This window comes from Ctenopharyngodon idella, chromosome 9, assembly GCF_019924925.1.
Source record: "Ctenopharyngodon idella isolate HZGC_01 chromosome 9, HZGC01, whole genome shotgun sequence".
NCBI lineage: Eukaryota > Metazoa > Chordata > Actinopteri > Cypriniformes > Xenocyprididae > Ctenopharyngodon > Ctenopharyngodon idella.
In genome coordinates, this window is record NC_067228.1 from 19,674,725 (window position 1) to 19,689,749 (window position 15,025).

Consider the following 15,025-nt stretch of genomic DNA (forward strand, 5'->3'; position numbering starts at 1 on the left):
CCTTTGAAACGGAGACATGCACAATCTAATGCGACCCTAGTGGAACAGCGTACGGAACATTTCCAGCGTTTACTTACAACCTTTGTGAGCTTCTCGGATGAAACCTGCGCCTCTTCTAGGAATTAATTCTCTCTGAAACTCAACTTTTTACGCCGAGCTCCTCTGCTTCTTATTGTTCGTTGTTTTAAAGTAGCCTATTGAAGTTGGCATTTGTTTGAGTGAGACTATAAGCAAATAAAAAGGTAAACTTTATAATTACTTTCATTAATAATGTGAACATTTATGAAAACTATATAGCATAAAGAAAAAAAATAGCTGTTTATAAAATGATTTGTTAAACATTATAAATATGTTTGTCATTGATAGGCCTATTAATGAAAGTTATTATCACTATGACAGTTAATGAAAGTAGGCTATAGATGCAGAAAGTACTGTGAATTTAACAGTATCACAACTTAAGGCGAGTTACTGGAGGGGAGAACGGGGTGAACTGTAACACCATCAGTTTAACCAATTAGAAATGAGCTACAGGGGTGAAATTACTTCAAACATGAGCACCACCCTCCTGAGGTGACCGTAAAAGTTATAAGAGAACTCGCAGGACAAAAAAAAGGTAGGTAAAGTGAAGTTTCACATCTGGATTAATTTGATATGCATGTTACATGACAGAACTGGTAGCATATCATCTGAATTAGCAGGTTCTCTTGTTTAATTTGATATACGTCATCCACAGGAGCCTTTCATCTGCATGTTAAAAAAAAAAAAAACTAGAAATATCATGTCTGAGCAAACAAGAGAGGCACTTTCCATGTATTATTACTTTTTTTGGGGGGGGGGTAATAGCTTTTTTTTCTATATTTGTTTCCAATTTGAATTTTTAATATTTAATATGTTTTCAAATTTTCAGATAGGTTTAGCTTTTTAATATAAAACCATAAGCATACAGGGAAACAAAATTAAAATGTCTATTTTCTATATGTTTCTATACAAACCAGCACAGTTCATTTGTAACAGACATTTATGGGAATATTATGTGTCTTAAAATTTAATATGGGTGTGTTACAGATGTTGAAACAAATGTGTTACAACACTCCCCAATATCCACTTTTGATCTATTTCCAAAAAATAAAAGACAGCCAAAGTTTACAATAGCATGTTATTTCTCAAACCTCTAATTTTGCAACTTCCGATATGTATTTCTTCAAAAACCTCTCCTAAAGCAAGGAGAAAACTTTGTGGAAATGTACACTGTCAGAACCCGATCTATGCGAGTTAACTTATAAGTTCAAGTTAGTCTGATTTGAACCACTTTAAGATAAGCAGAATGCCATTTCAGAATTGTCATTCAGGCACAGAGGTAGCATGTAGTGTAAAAATCAATATCCGCTTAAAATTCATAGCCAGACAAAGTTGCCCTTTATGTTGCTAACCTTTGCTTAAATATGCATCATATTAAGATTTCATTAAAAACAATGAATGTCATGATAGTTTGCCAACAGTTTTTCATGTTAGCATGAGGTTAACTGCAAATGATGGCCATAAAATTCTACACAAAGAACTGCTTGCAGACATTCGTTTAGAGAAGAATGATGATAAGACAAAAAGGCATCCACAAACGCCACAGGACCTCTATGATGTCTCCGATTCAGAGTCTCTTAACAAGCTGGGTGGGCTTGATGAATCAAACTCCCATTAGAACAACAGTCTTTCAATAGACAAACAGCAGGATGCACAATGCAGAGAAAAGCTCAGTTGTTCCATGCATTCTAACCTCGAATGTTCAATTAGTTTTATTGGTTAAATTAACAACGTCTGCAATGTTTATGTATTGGGTAAATGCAAGCAATTTCTCAATCTCGTGCTTTAGAAGAAGCTATGTTCATTCTACATTGCATCATTACTCAACGAGCCAGGACTGAGAGGAATGCTACATGATAACACAGTCCACCTGAGAGAAGTTCAAGCCAACAATAATCAAGAGGTTACATACAACAAAGAACAGCTTGAAACAGCTGAGAATGAAATGTTAAACTGTTTTAATTAACTCCTCTTTAAGGTCAACAGTACAGAAATAGCATGTCCACCTCAATTAGACATACTTCATCTATTCTCTCTATATAAAACACTTTACAATAAAGTCTGATTAGTTATTGTTAGTTATAAAACGGTTAGTTCCTGTCCTTGATTCTGATTGGCCAATAGCTGTGTTTTATTCACGATAAAACACAGGCTATGACCGCTTCACCCAATGGTTCTGTGTATCACTACACAACACCCTTAGCAACGTAAACTGTTTGTTCTCAGTTTATATTGTTCATTGAAGCTTATTGTATTATGTAGAAGAGTATTGTGAGAAAGAGATCGAGTGAGCGAGTTTATTACCTGCATTCAGATTTAGCATTTTCCTTCAGATCAGTCCTGTTCATAATAAAAAATCTGTTTAAATATCTGATGTATCATCTTGTCCTTTTAACATTTAAGGGATTTTCCCGTGACTGACAGTGCTGTCAAAGCATTTGTCAGTTGCATCTTGTTCCGTTTTCAATATAAAAGTCTTCACTACTGACTGACACACTCATAAAGACAGTCTTTGCCGCCATCTAATGGCGTGATAATGTAACTTCTGTTGCTGTTCACGGTCAGAGACTATTTTTTCCGGCGGAAGGAAGGCTTTTAGAAAAAGTTTACTTCATGAAACTTGCATTGATACATATTTCTGGCTTTAATATTTGTATTGTGTGGTAATCGTTTTATAAAAGCAATAAGGTACTCGAGGCTAGTGCTGTATCGTGAATAAGTCACGGCTGAAGCACACCCTCTCGTACCTTATTGCTTACCTAATGCATTAACTAACACTAACCAACAATGAGCAATAATAATGTATTAGTAAATGTTGAAATTAACATGAACTGAGATTAATAAAAGACAAAATAAAAAACTACTGTTAAAAAATTAAACCTTATTGTAAATTGTAATATATGTGTGTGTGTGTGTGTGTGTGTGTGTGTGTGTGTGTGGTAAAGGAAAAAGTGTAACACAGAATACAACATTGGCATTTGCACTACTAGCGCTTAAAAAAAGATCCATCAGGAAGGCAAACGGATGACATAAATGCTACCACAAATTAAAACAATCTGACTGTTTGATCGCAATGGATAAAATGTTCAATTATCTTCTGAAGAAAGAAGCATAAAGGGTGTTCTTTGTTTCTATACTTTTTTTTTTTTTTAATGACATTTAAATGGTTTCTAAATAGTGCTTGAAGTTAGTCAATGAGATTTATGTGTTTCTTCCATGTGTTTATATGATATCAGAGGCCCATGATGACTGCTGGGAGATGACATGACATCGCTAATGAGGAAAGGCCCATCACAAGACCACACGCACAAATGTTTGATGGCGTTGCTGTGCTGATGACTAACTTTGTTTATGGCATTTGTTACAGGGAACACACAGCAAACATCAGACATACATGAACCATCAAACAAGTGGACAACAGTACCTACATCTACTTTCTTTCCTAATCCTCAGCACACCGGCTAGAAGACTAACGAATGGAGAGGCAGCTGGGAATAAAGTGGGTGCTGCACAGAGTTTCCCTCCATCTGTAATATGAATCACCATAAAGTTAATGTATCAGTGTTTAAAAGTAGAACTACGATATGACTCGCGTATGATCAATGGCTCTGTATATTGTTTGATATAATAATTTATTCAACCTATAAGGCTTTGATAAAACAATGTTGAAAAGCAATTTAAATTAAATTCATTTAAATGTCAATTCTCATGGTTAGGATTTTTCTATAATTGGCTATTTAATTAAAATAATTTTCACAGTCATTAATACAGCTCGCAACTTGTAGTGCACTGACATGTTTTAATTACATGGTATTAACAAAATTGATATGCTTTAGAAAGCATGGTGAATAAGAAATAATTACACCAATCATACATCATCCCCCTTATGGACATTAAGAGTATTTCAACATAATTGATGAACTTTGAAAAGGAAGATAAATAACTTTAATTGCATAAAATGGGCGTACCTGGTTCAAATGGAAACAACCATCATTGCATTGCAACATATTGTCAGATTCCACTAAATGCAAATCTGCTCACCGTCTCATGTGATGAATAAACATGACTTTCATGCAGTAAATATTTGGGTACATCTGCAAGTGTGGTACGTCTGTCTTCTGACTCACGTTCATTACTCACATTGTTCTGTTTTCGGGGGAGGATGCAGCTTAAAATGCTGCTCAGACAAACAGAGTGCAGAGTGAGACAAATACTTATTGATTTTGAATATTTGTCTCCTCAAGGTCGTATGCCATTGACCCCATCCATCCAGAGACGCCCCCCGCCACACACACACACCCACCATGGCAGAGGGCAGATGACAGACTAGCCACCGTCAGATCTACCATCAGCTAAAAGTGTCGATCCTCAACGTCAGAAATCCTCTGGGACAGTGAGAGAGATGGAATTAGAGCGATTCTGCATTGATAAACCTGTAAAACAGAAGTGACATGTTTAAATATATATATATATACACACACACACACACAGTGTTGGGGAAAGTTACTTTTAGTAATCCAGTGTTGGGGAAAAACACATTACAAGTAACTTGAGTTACTTGTACAATTTACAACAAAATATCCAAGTTACTTTTTCAAATAAGTAACGCAAGTTACTTTTTCACATTTATTGACTGACAGCTCTCCTGTCCCCGTGTTGAGAGAAATAAAGTACAGAGGTGTTGTGCGCAATGTGTAAACATGACGGTCATTGTAGATCTAGACTAAATGTGAACATGCGTTTACTCATCTCACTTGCACAAAAACCTTCAGTATTCCTCAAAATGAATAAAAACAGTGAAATGCAATCTCAGAATTTTATGCAAACCTGTAATAACTATATTAAATTACACAAATATACTTTATGTATTTAATCTCACTTTTTATTAACCAACGTCTTTCCTGCTGACCTTCAATGATCTAATTCAACCATACTAATAAGCAAAAATTACTTTATATTAGATTTAGAAATAAGAGTGTTGAACTTCCTAGTGTGTATCCTATTCTTCTTCAGTCCAGAATGGCAGCACAGCTGAAAGGTTTGTTTAAGCTGCGCCCTCTATTGTACAGGTGTAAATATGCATTTCCTTCCGCCTGAGGCTTATTCATTTCACTTTTGGTGTGAAAGGGCCTTAAATTTTACCAAAAAAATAGAACTTTTTTTTGTTGTTATTAACAAATATTGCGTTACTCTCTAAAAAAGTAACTAATTACATTACTTAGTTACTTTTTATGGAAAGTAATGCATTATATTACTTTTGCATTACGTTTCACCTGGGCTGGGCTTGCTTGTTTGTTTTTTAATTACAATTAAAAAGTTCTATTTTTGGCAAATGTAAAGGCCCTTTCACACCAAAAGTGAAATGAATAAGCTTCAGGCTGATCACAGATGTGATGTTTATCTAAAGTCATTTTTGCTTATTAGTATGGTTGAATTGGATCAAAGACATTGGTTAATAAAGTGAGATTAAATAAAGTATATTTGTTTAATTTAATATATTTTATTATTGCAGGTTTGTGCAATATTCTGAGATTGCATTTCATTGTTTTTATTCATTTAGAGGAATACTGCAATTGAGATGAGTAAATTTATTCTAGAACTACAATAACCATCAACTTTACACACAACGCCTCTGCACTTACTCCCGTTTTCCCTCAATACGGGGACAGAAGAGCTGTCAGTCTATACATGGGAAAACAAAGTAACTTGCAAAAGGAACTACTTATTGAAAAAGTAAAATATAAGTAATATTTTGTTGTAAATGTAAAAGTAATGCGTTACTCTGAAAAAAGTAATCTGATTACTCGTAATGCGTATATGTGTGTGTGTTTAGATGTTGATGAAGGGATACTTCAACCTTACAGATTGGTCTATCTGAAATAGAAAAGCTGCTCAAGGGAAAGACAGCATCCTTCCTTTCCATTCGTTCCTTTAAAGAAATTACATATTTTGCAGGTACACAAAGAGCAGGGTTAATACACAGAGACGCCCAATTAGAGCCCCCTCATTTAGTAGACGTCTGAACAAAAACTTTATGACAGGCAGTTGGGGACTGTCATTAAATTAGATGTTGTGAGAATGATAGCACACTTTCTTTGCTTAATGAGAATGGAGTTTCTCCCCAGACTGGAATTTTCTGAGTTCAATGCCGTCGGAATGCTTCACAAAGCGAAACTATGGCTCTCTTTGTTGAGTTCACATTATAGATGAGATCAGAGAGTAAACAGAGACCAAATGTGCTCTAATAAAACTACAGATCTTCTAGCCGGCTCATTTCCATAAAACAGTTCCTGCGCAAATCAGGTATGACCTTCAGAGACATAATTAAAGCAAATATTTTTAGTCCCTGATTGGAATGTTGCATGTCAATACAAATTGTGAAGGAACCTCATAACGGAATGCAGATTTTATTGTTTACGGGATGCATGGAATCTGAAATGATAAAAGTTTGCATAGCTGCATCTGAATAAAGTTACTATATATTGTTACTATTGTGAATACTCACAATAAAATACTACTCTCAAAGTGAATAGTTAACACAGGTGATTCATTGAATTTAATTTTTTTAAACAAGTAAGATTCTTTAACACAGTTAATGCATTTAATTACAAATAACTCTCATTTAGCAGTAAAAGATGAATAAAAACCCTCTTAACAGAAATACTTTTTATTAATCTAACCCAAATGTAACATTTAACAAAAGTCACTTGCACTCTTTGTTTGGTGGAATTTAACTATCAAAGCTTCAAATAACTTCATTTGAACAAACAATAAAAACAAATGGACACTTATTAATGACATTATCAATGTTGAAAACAGTTGTATACAGTTTTTTCAGGATTCTATGAAAAGAAAGTTAAAAAGAACAGCATTTATCTGAAATAGAAAGCTTTTGTAACATTATACTATCATTCAAAAGTTTGGGGTTATAATGTTACAAAATCTTTATATTTCAGATAAAAGCTGTTCTTTTGAAATTTCTATTCATCAAAGAATCCTGAAAAAAAATGTACACAACTGTTTTCAACACTGATAATAATAATAAATGTTTCTTGAGCAGCAAATCAGCATATTAGAATGATTTCTGAAAGATCATGTGACACTGAAGACTGGAGTAATGATGCTGAAAATTCATCACAGAAATAAACTGCATTTTAAAATATAATCAAATAGAAAACATTTATTTTAAATTGTAAAAATATTTCACAATATTACTGTTTTTGCTGTATTTTGGAACAAATAAATGCAGCATTGGTGAGCAGAAGAAATTGGTAAAAAATTTATATAGATAGCTTCCAAGCATAATCTTGGAACACAGCGGCTCATTATGTGCATTATAGAGATATGCTGCCATGAAATAATTATCAGATGTCAAGCTGTTCTGATGCTCAGATCCATTTGTGCAGTTGTTATGATGATGCCATCCTGCCTTACAACTCTCTCTGTCTGTGTGTGTGTGTGTGTGTGTGTGTGTGCGCATCCTGTCTGCAAATATATCTGCAGATCTCAGGAATCACTTGGAAAGATGCCAGCCGAGTGTCTTGTGAGCTGAGCTGGCAAAACGTCCAACCGTATGTAAAATACTGCCCCTCTGGTGATATCAGTCTTTAAAAGAGAGCTAATTTCATTTTTTCAAAAGAAGCCGCTTGATAGCTGCACAATTACTCTGCGGTGCCCCGTACCCTGTTTAAAGCCGCACAGACTTTTATATCAGGCGAGAGATTTGTGGATATCTAAATTAGAAGGTAAACCTGTATAAACAGTAGTAATTACCGTGCCATTCACAGGGCCTGTTGTGCTCGTTCGGCAACAGCCACAGTGATTAAAATGAATCTCCATCGACTTCTCCATTAAATTGCTGGCAGTGGCGATCCTTTGACCTTTCCCATTGATTGAACATAACAATCACAATTCAATTGTAATGCAAAGAGAACATTTGTTATAATGTACATGAGATGCATGAGCCATTTCCTAGAGGGTTGAGGTAATCAATGAAGTGACTTCAAAAGGAACCCGCACAAAGACTCGTTCTAGTCAGAATCCACGGTACATATCGAACCCAACGTTCAGCCGTCTGTTGCATTACTCAATACATTTGCATCCTATGAAGAAACATATTGTGCATCCAAAACCCTTGGTGTCATTTTATGCTCGTTACAATAGCCCAAATACTGATGGGTATGATCCAGTGTTCTGATCATTTTCATTTGTTTTGATTGGTTAAAATGCTAAGCCTTCCCGGAATGTGGCACAGAGGTCTAAGAAAATGACTACAGCTGACATTTCCCTGAATTTTTTTCTGCAATGTTCTCTGTGCATGCACTGATTAGCAGTGATGGGAATAACGGCGTTATTTTTCTCAGTAACGAGTAATCAAACAAATTACTTTCCCCCCGTTACAACGGCGTTACCGTTACTGACAAAAAAATGCCACGTTACTATAATTGAGCTCACTGAAGCGGTTTTCATCTGAGTAGGCTCTCTCTCAGCCATAGGACCTGCAAAGTTTTTTCTCTGGTGTGTGTGTTGGGGTGGGACACATGCTTACTGATGATGATTGGTGTGTGACTAGAGATGATAGACCTGCAAAGTGTTTTGTTGTTAAGAAATAGTACAGGTTAGTCATACACAAATATCATTTTAAACTGATAATAATGTACGATGCTCTGTCTGTCTGTCTCTGTGTCTGTCTGTCTGTCTGTCTGTCTGTGTGTGTGTGTGTGTGTGTGTGTGTGTCAGAGCATGCGAGCGGAGCATGAGCTCAAACCAGAATACCCTTTGTGACATGCTGGATAATATGTGAAAATATGTGAAATACGTTTTTTCTAGTCAACTAGTAGTTGTTCATTTAAGCCATTAGTTGACTAATCACATTTATATTAATTTCATTTCTTAAATACTGGAGAGAATAAACCATAATAACGAGCATTTACGTAATACAGGCTAGATATAGCACTCAAGCGCACGCATAAAGCTTGCCATAAAGAACCGGCAAAAGTAATGATTATGAATGTGACAAAAACAGCAAGGAGACATTTTAATTGTTTGTTAATAAAGTAATGTTTTCTGAATCAGTGTCGGCTGCAAAGATGAAGTTCACGTGCAAGTGATCGCGCCGGCGCCTCCATGTCATGATTATATTGTCTGCTATATTTGCTTCTTATTTATTAAATCCAGGCAATTGGTTGATGAAACATTGATTCAAATTAAGATACAATTTTTACAAAATGAAATTCACTTCAAAGAAAGGCTTTCTACAAAAAATTTATGAAGTGGTCAAAATCATGTCTGACCCACTCCATGTCTCCCAATATATTGTGCATCTTATGATGTATTCTATCTTACTCATGCTGTTCACTTTTCATAATCAAATAGATGAATTTAAAACATAACATAGGCACATTTAAACATAAATATGAAACTACGTTTTCTTGTAGTACACGTAGTACAGTACAGAGAAATTTCATTCATGTCGTGAGGGCATCCAAGTTATCTGACATATTTGATTTTTTTTTTTAAAGTAACGCAATAGTTACTTTCCCTGGTAATTAGTTACTTTTATAATGATGTAACTCAGTTACTATTTGTGAGAAGTAACTAGTAACTATAACTAATTACTTTTTTTAAGTAACGTGCCCAAAACTGCTGATTAGTAACATTCGTATGTGACACCAGTGCGAGCAACACGTCTGGTTATAAAACACTTTTAAAGGGGTCATATAATGCCACTTTTACAATATGTAAAATAAGTCTCTGATATCCCCAGAGTGTGTATGTGAAGTTTTAGCTCAAAATACCCCACAGATCATTTTTTATAGCATGTTAAATTTGTCACTTTTTGAGGGTGAGCAAAAACGCTCTGCTTTTGTGTATATCCCTTTAAATGCAAATGAGCTGCTGCTCTCAAGAAGAGGGCAGAGTTTCAAGAGCTCCTTTGAGCACTAGCAGCGCTGATTACCTCACGCAGACTCACTGAAAATGTCAATAACTTAAAATGTCAGAAACTGTTCGGATTTCGTGTTCAAACCGGAGTCGGACAATTATGGAGAACAAGTGACAACATTAAATGCAACAGGACATTTCTGAATGGTTAGTTGATTAATTTATGTTGCTGATGTGGAGTTAACTATCTTAAAGTCATTGATTAGCATATTGTGTCATAATAATCTATAAATCACTCCTGTGGGAACTGTTGGAAGATCCTACAGAACCAGAGAATATATACTGCTGAAGATAGAACAGGTATAGTTTAGTTTAATTACGGTTATAACTTGTCATTTTGTCATCTTGCTTTTATGACATGCTATTGCATTTGTGTTATGTACTGTATTGCAATAACATGGCCTCACCGCTTTGTTGTGTGTTTTCGGGGGCAGGGTTTATGTAAATTTTTCAGAGAATTCTTTAAAAGAAAATATCTCCCTTTGCTTTGAACTTTGAGCATTGTAACTTTGCAGATGTTGTTTATGCTCTAACAGCAACATTACACACTAACTAAAGTTAAAAAAGTAAAATCATAATCAACCACCCCTTTAAACTCACAGCGAAACTAGTCTGCGGCTGAGTACTTGTACGTAGCTCTACTCCCTCCCTCTGACCAGGAAGGAAAAACTCGGCTTTTAATCAGCATTTAATTCTGATTTTAAGAGCAGTGCTAGATCATGCATTTCAAAAATGAACAGTATGTGAATAATGTCCTTAAGGGAATCTGCAGAATTGAGAGATTATAGTTTACACGCACATTAAACAGATTAAACCAGTCAGATCTCAAAAGGCAGTTTATCTAATGGAGAAAATGTAGTATGCTAATTGGGTAAAGTCTGGTGCTGAAATTACACACAAGTTCTTCTCACTGTGTGTAGATTTAAGGGTAAAGTTTGATTAAAATCGCAGGGCTAATCAGGGATATAAGCTGCAAAACATTCCCTGAACGAAAGCGTGCTCGCCACACAAAAAGTAATTGTCTCGAAAAACTTCTGCGATGACAGATTCAATTCCATTTAGTAAATGTTTAATAAATGTTATACAAACACGGCCGCCTATCTCACTGTATTCTGAAAACAAAGGGAAACTTTAATTGCTTTAATCATTCCATGCTTTGACGTTGTTATTGGCTTTAAAAATAGCAGTTAACAGTAACTGTCTTGTAAAGGAAATTGAACCACATTTGCGAAATGATCCCCAATTAAGATATGGCTATCCAGACCAGCAAAGTTGAACTGGGGTGTTGTGTCTAAGAAAAGCAGTCGATGCCATACAAAGCCATTTAATTAGCTGAAATGCCCAAAGAAAACAGACAGCCTAATATGTATCACTTTAATCAAATTTAAAGTGATTGCATCCCTTTTGAAGATTCCAGAGCACGGATATGTTCATTAACAGATATGTGGATAGTTGTTTCTCACAGAAACGACACTTAAACGTCAGGAAGCTCACTGCGCTGTTAAGCAAGTCAGAAATGTGCATCTCTGTTTTGTGTCTTTAGTGTTCACTAATGTGTTTCAACAGAGCACAGTACTACCTTTAATCTGCACTAAAGGGAAATAATGCGTTTCCTGCCTTATTTACCATGCTTACTTAACAAGTGCTGTACAATTAGAATTGTTAATAGATTGAGAAAAACAAAAGGACTTTGAAGGTGGGAAAGTGCTGACATTATTTCACAGGGGAAAAGCACCCCTGAGAAAAAAAGGTCTGCAATAAATGTAGTTTCCTGCACTGTTCTTCAATGAAACACCGCTCCCTCTCATTAGAAATGCCATAGAAGACATAAATCAAGGACAGTAAAAATTTCATTGTCTCCGCGATAAATTACGCACTTTGTGCATCGGACAGCAACTGTGTAAACATTGTAATTTCGCTTGATTCTCGTTAAATGCATGCAGGCTTTTTTACAATCCATAAACAGATCCAGAATAAAAGTTAATAAATGTCAAAATTTGCATTCTGGAAAAAAAAAAAAAGCATCTTGCTGCATTTTTGCAAATATCAATCTATGAACCTTTCAACATTTTGTCAGACAAAATGCTAATTGTACCTTTAGGAATTTGGGACACAGTGACAAGGAATGAGATGCCCTGTCCTTTTAGATGTGGAAATCAACTGGGGTAGCATACAGAAACCCTCGCGAAGGCAAAGCAAACACTGCCAGCCACGTTTTCTATGTGGAATTATCAGTGCATAATGATACATCTCTCTTAGATAAAATCTGCTTCTCCCAGTTGGAGAACCCAATAAATTCATGAATTCACAACGACTACATACTGTAGATAGTCAAACTTTTGCACAACATTCGTGATGATTACAAAGTACTGTAAACAAATCAGATCTATATTAATACCCTACATAAAATGATAGACATATATACAGTATATAGTTTATTTAGTTCATAAATAAAGTTGTTTTGGATATTTAAGAGATTATCTCATAAAACTAAGAATACAAAGTGGTTGGTTTCATCGTGAAAAATTTTCAGCATGCTCATGTTTCTTCTTCATCTGCTGTCCCATCATTCCAACACCGAGGCTAATTTAACAAGGGAGAATTAAGAGTGCAAAAAGTGCTTACACAAAGGTTTCCACGTTATTTGCTTGGAATTGATTTTAACACTTAAACAGAATCCTAACTAAGGGCTTATGTGGGCCAGGCCATCTGCATTTCACCGTAAACACATGCACATACATATTGGTCTATGGATATCTATCAGAAATGCCAGCTGAAGCTAGCAATGTGTTTCCAAACAAATTGTTTATTTTTACCCAGCAAACATGTTCTACAGCGTCCTTATGAGCGATTAGTAGTGTTGTTCTTCAAAGGTCCTTAAGAGGAGTTTGATGCAGTTCTTGCCCGTCCTCCCATTAATCCAAGCTCAGTTAAGAGTCTGCCATCTGGATGTGTGTTCCTAGCGATAAATATGATTTAGAGTTGATTCAGACATGTTTCCCGCACCGAGTGTGTGTGGATTTCAGAATTAAATGGCACAAACAAATGTGAAGTAGAAAGCAAATTAATATCTCTCGTTTTAGAGCTCCATAACAAAGCTCCACCCTTAATTACAGCCTGTAATCATTTCCCGAAACACACATATCAAGAAATTCAATTACCATCATTGAGCCCTTGCACAAATAAACTGATCTTATAAATATAAAATATCTCCTGATGCATGTTCAGATGATTCAAGATGTTCATGCAGGTAATTCTGAAACAACATTGCTTAGTTGTTTATCCTATGCTGGGATCAAGTTATTTGAGCAATCAACATTATTTTGTGAAATTGTAACTGTATGTGTGAATATCAGATAATGTTGGATATAATTAGGAAGGTTCCTTTTGAGCTTCAGTTGTTTTTCAGCTGTGCCAAGCAACAGTGACCTCTACAGGGATTGAAGATGGAAAACTCAGATACACTTTTGACTTCCTGCAGTAACCTCCTCAAAGAGAAAAACAGAAGACAGGATCATTAAAAAGCTATTTAAATACTAAAAATTATTAAAAAAAAAAAAAAAAAAAAAAAAAAAAGTAAATTTTAATCAAAAACAGTACATTACAGTACACAGAGAGTAAAAGACACAATGTAAAGGGTAAAAATTGATAAAATAATACAAATTTAAAAACCTCTTCTTAACCATTTATGTGGCATACTTCCAGTATAATATAATGTACCTGTATAATAATGTTTTCTGTAATGTTTGAAGGTAATTTTCAAAATATTCCATCAAAAAATATTTATAAATAAACAGTAAGATTTTTTCATTAATTTTTTTTTTAATCAAAATAGTATTGAAAACTGAATAACAGTTCTAATATACATCTAGTAAGCAATTCCACATTATAAATAAATAATATTTATAAATATATAGTAAGAGTTTTTCAGAATAGTTTATCAAAATAGTATTAAAGGGTTAGTTCACCCAAAAATGAAAAGTATGTCGTTCTACACCCGTAAGACCTTCATTCATCTTCAGAACACAAATTAAGATATTTTTGATAAAATCCGATGGCTCAGTGAGGCCTGCATCGCCAGCAATAACACTCCCTTTTTCAATGCCCATAAAGCTACTAAAAACATATTTAAAACAGTTTATGTGACTACAGTGGTTCAACCTTAATATTATAAAGTGACGAGAATACTTTTTATGCGCCAAAAATTACAAAACAGCGACTTTATTCCACAATATCTAGCGATGGGCGATTTCAAAACACTGCTTCATGAAGCTTCAAAGCTTTACGAATCATTTGTTTCGAATCAGTGGTTCAGAGCACCAAAATCACATGATTTCAGTAAATGAGGCTTCATTACATCATAATGTTTTGAAACTTCAATAGTTCATGTGACTTTGGCAGTTTGATACGCGCTCCGAAACACTGATGCGAAACAAATGATTCGTAAAGCTTCGAAGCTTCATGAAGCAGTGTTTTGAAATCGCCCATCACTAGATATTGTTGAATAAAGTCACTATTTTGTTATTTTTGGCGCACAAAAAGTATTCTAGTCGCTTTATAATATTAAGGTTGAACCACTGTAGTCACATGAACTGTTTTAAATATGTTTTTAGTAGCTTTATGGGCATTGAAAAAGGGAGTGTTATTGCTGGCGATGCAGGCCTCACTGAGCCATCGGATTTTATGAAAAAATATCTTAATTTGTGTTCTGAAGATGAACAAAGGTCTTACGGGTGTAGAACAACATGAGGGTGAGTAATTAATGACAGAATTTTCATTTTTGGGTGAACTAACCCTTTAAGAACTGATTTTCGGTCAACTCTTCTGAATAACAATTCTAACATACATCTATAGTAAGCAATTCCACATAAATAAATAATATTGATATAGTAAGATTTTTTCACAATATTTTATCAAAATATTGAAAACTGACATTCGATCAACTCTTCTGAATAACAGTTCTAACTGACATGCATCTAGTAAGCAATTCCACATTATAAATAAA

At 34.8% G+C, this 15,025-nt stretch overlaps 2 long non-coding RNA genes across 3 annotated transcripts in view; one reads left to right on the plus strand and one right to left on the minus strand.

Moving 5' to 3' along the window:
* The first annotated feature begins 14 nt into the window (after positions 1-14).
* Positions 15-6,608, plus strand: LOC127518285 (uncharacterized). 2 transcript variants are annotated; one of them, XR_007931516.1, is made up of 3 exons: positions 23-242; positions 3,315-3,577; positions 4,323-6,608. It is a non-coding gene; the product is annotated as an uncharacterized LOC127518285 (long non-coding RNA). The 2 variants fall into 2 exon arrangements; XR_007931515.1 differs by lacking the exon at positions 4,323-6,608 and having other exon boundaries at positions 15-242; positions 3,315-3,781.
* The window catches only part of LOC127518291 (uncharacterized), a 36,873-nt gene continuing 26,223 nt past the window's right edge, over positions 4,376-15,025 (minus strand). The window contains exon 3 of the long non-coding RNA XR_007931524.1: positions 4,376-4,511. This is a non-coding gene — a long non-coding RNA (uncharacterized LOC127518291). The remainder of the gene's footprint in view (positions 4,512-15,025) is intronic.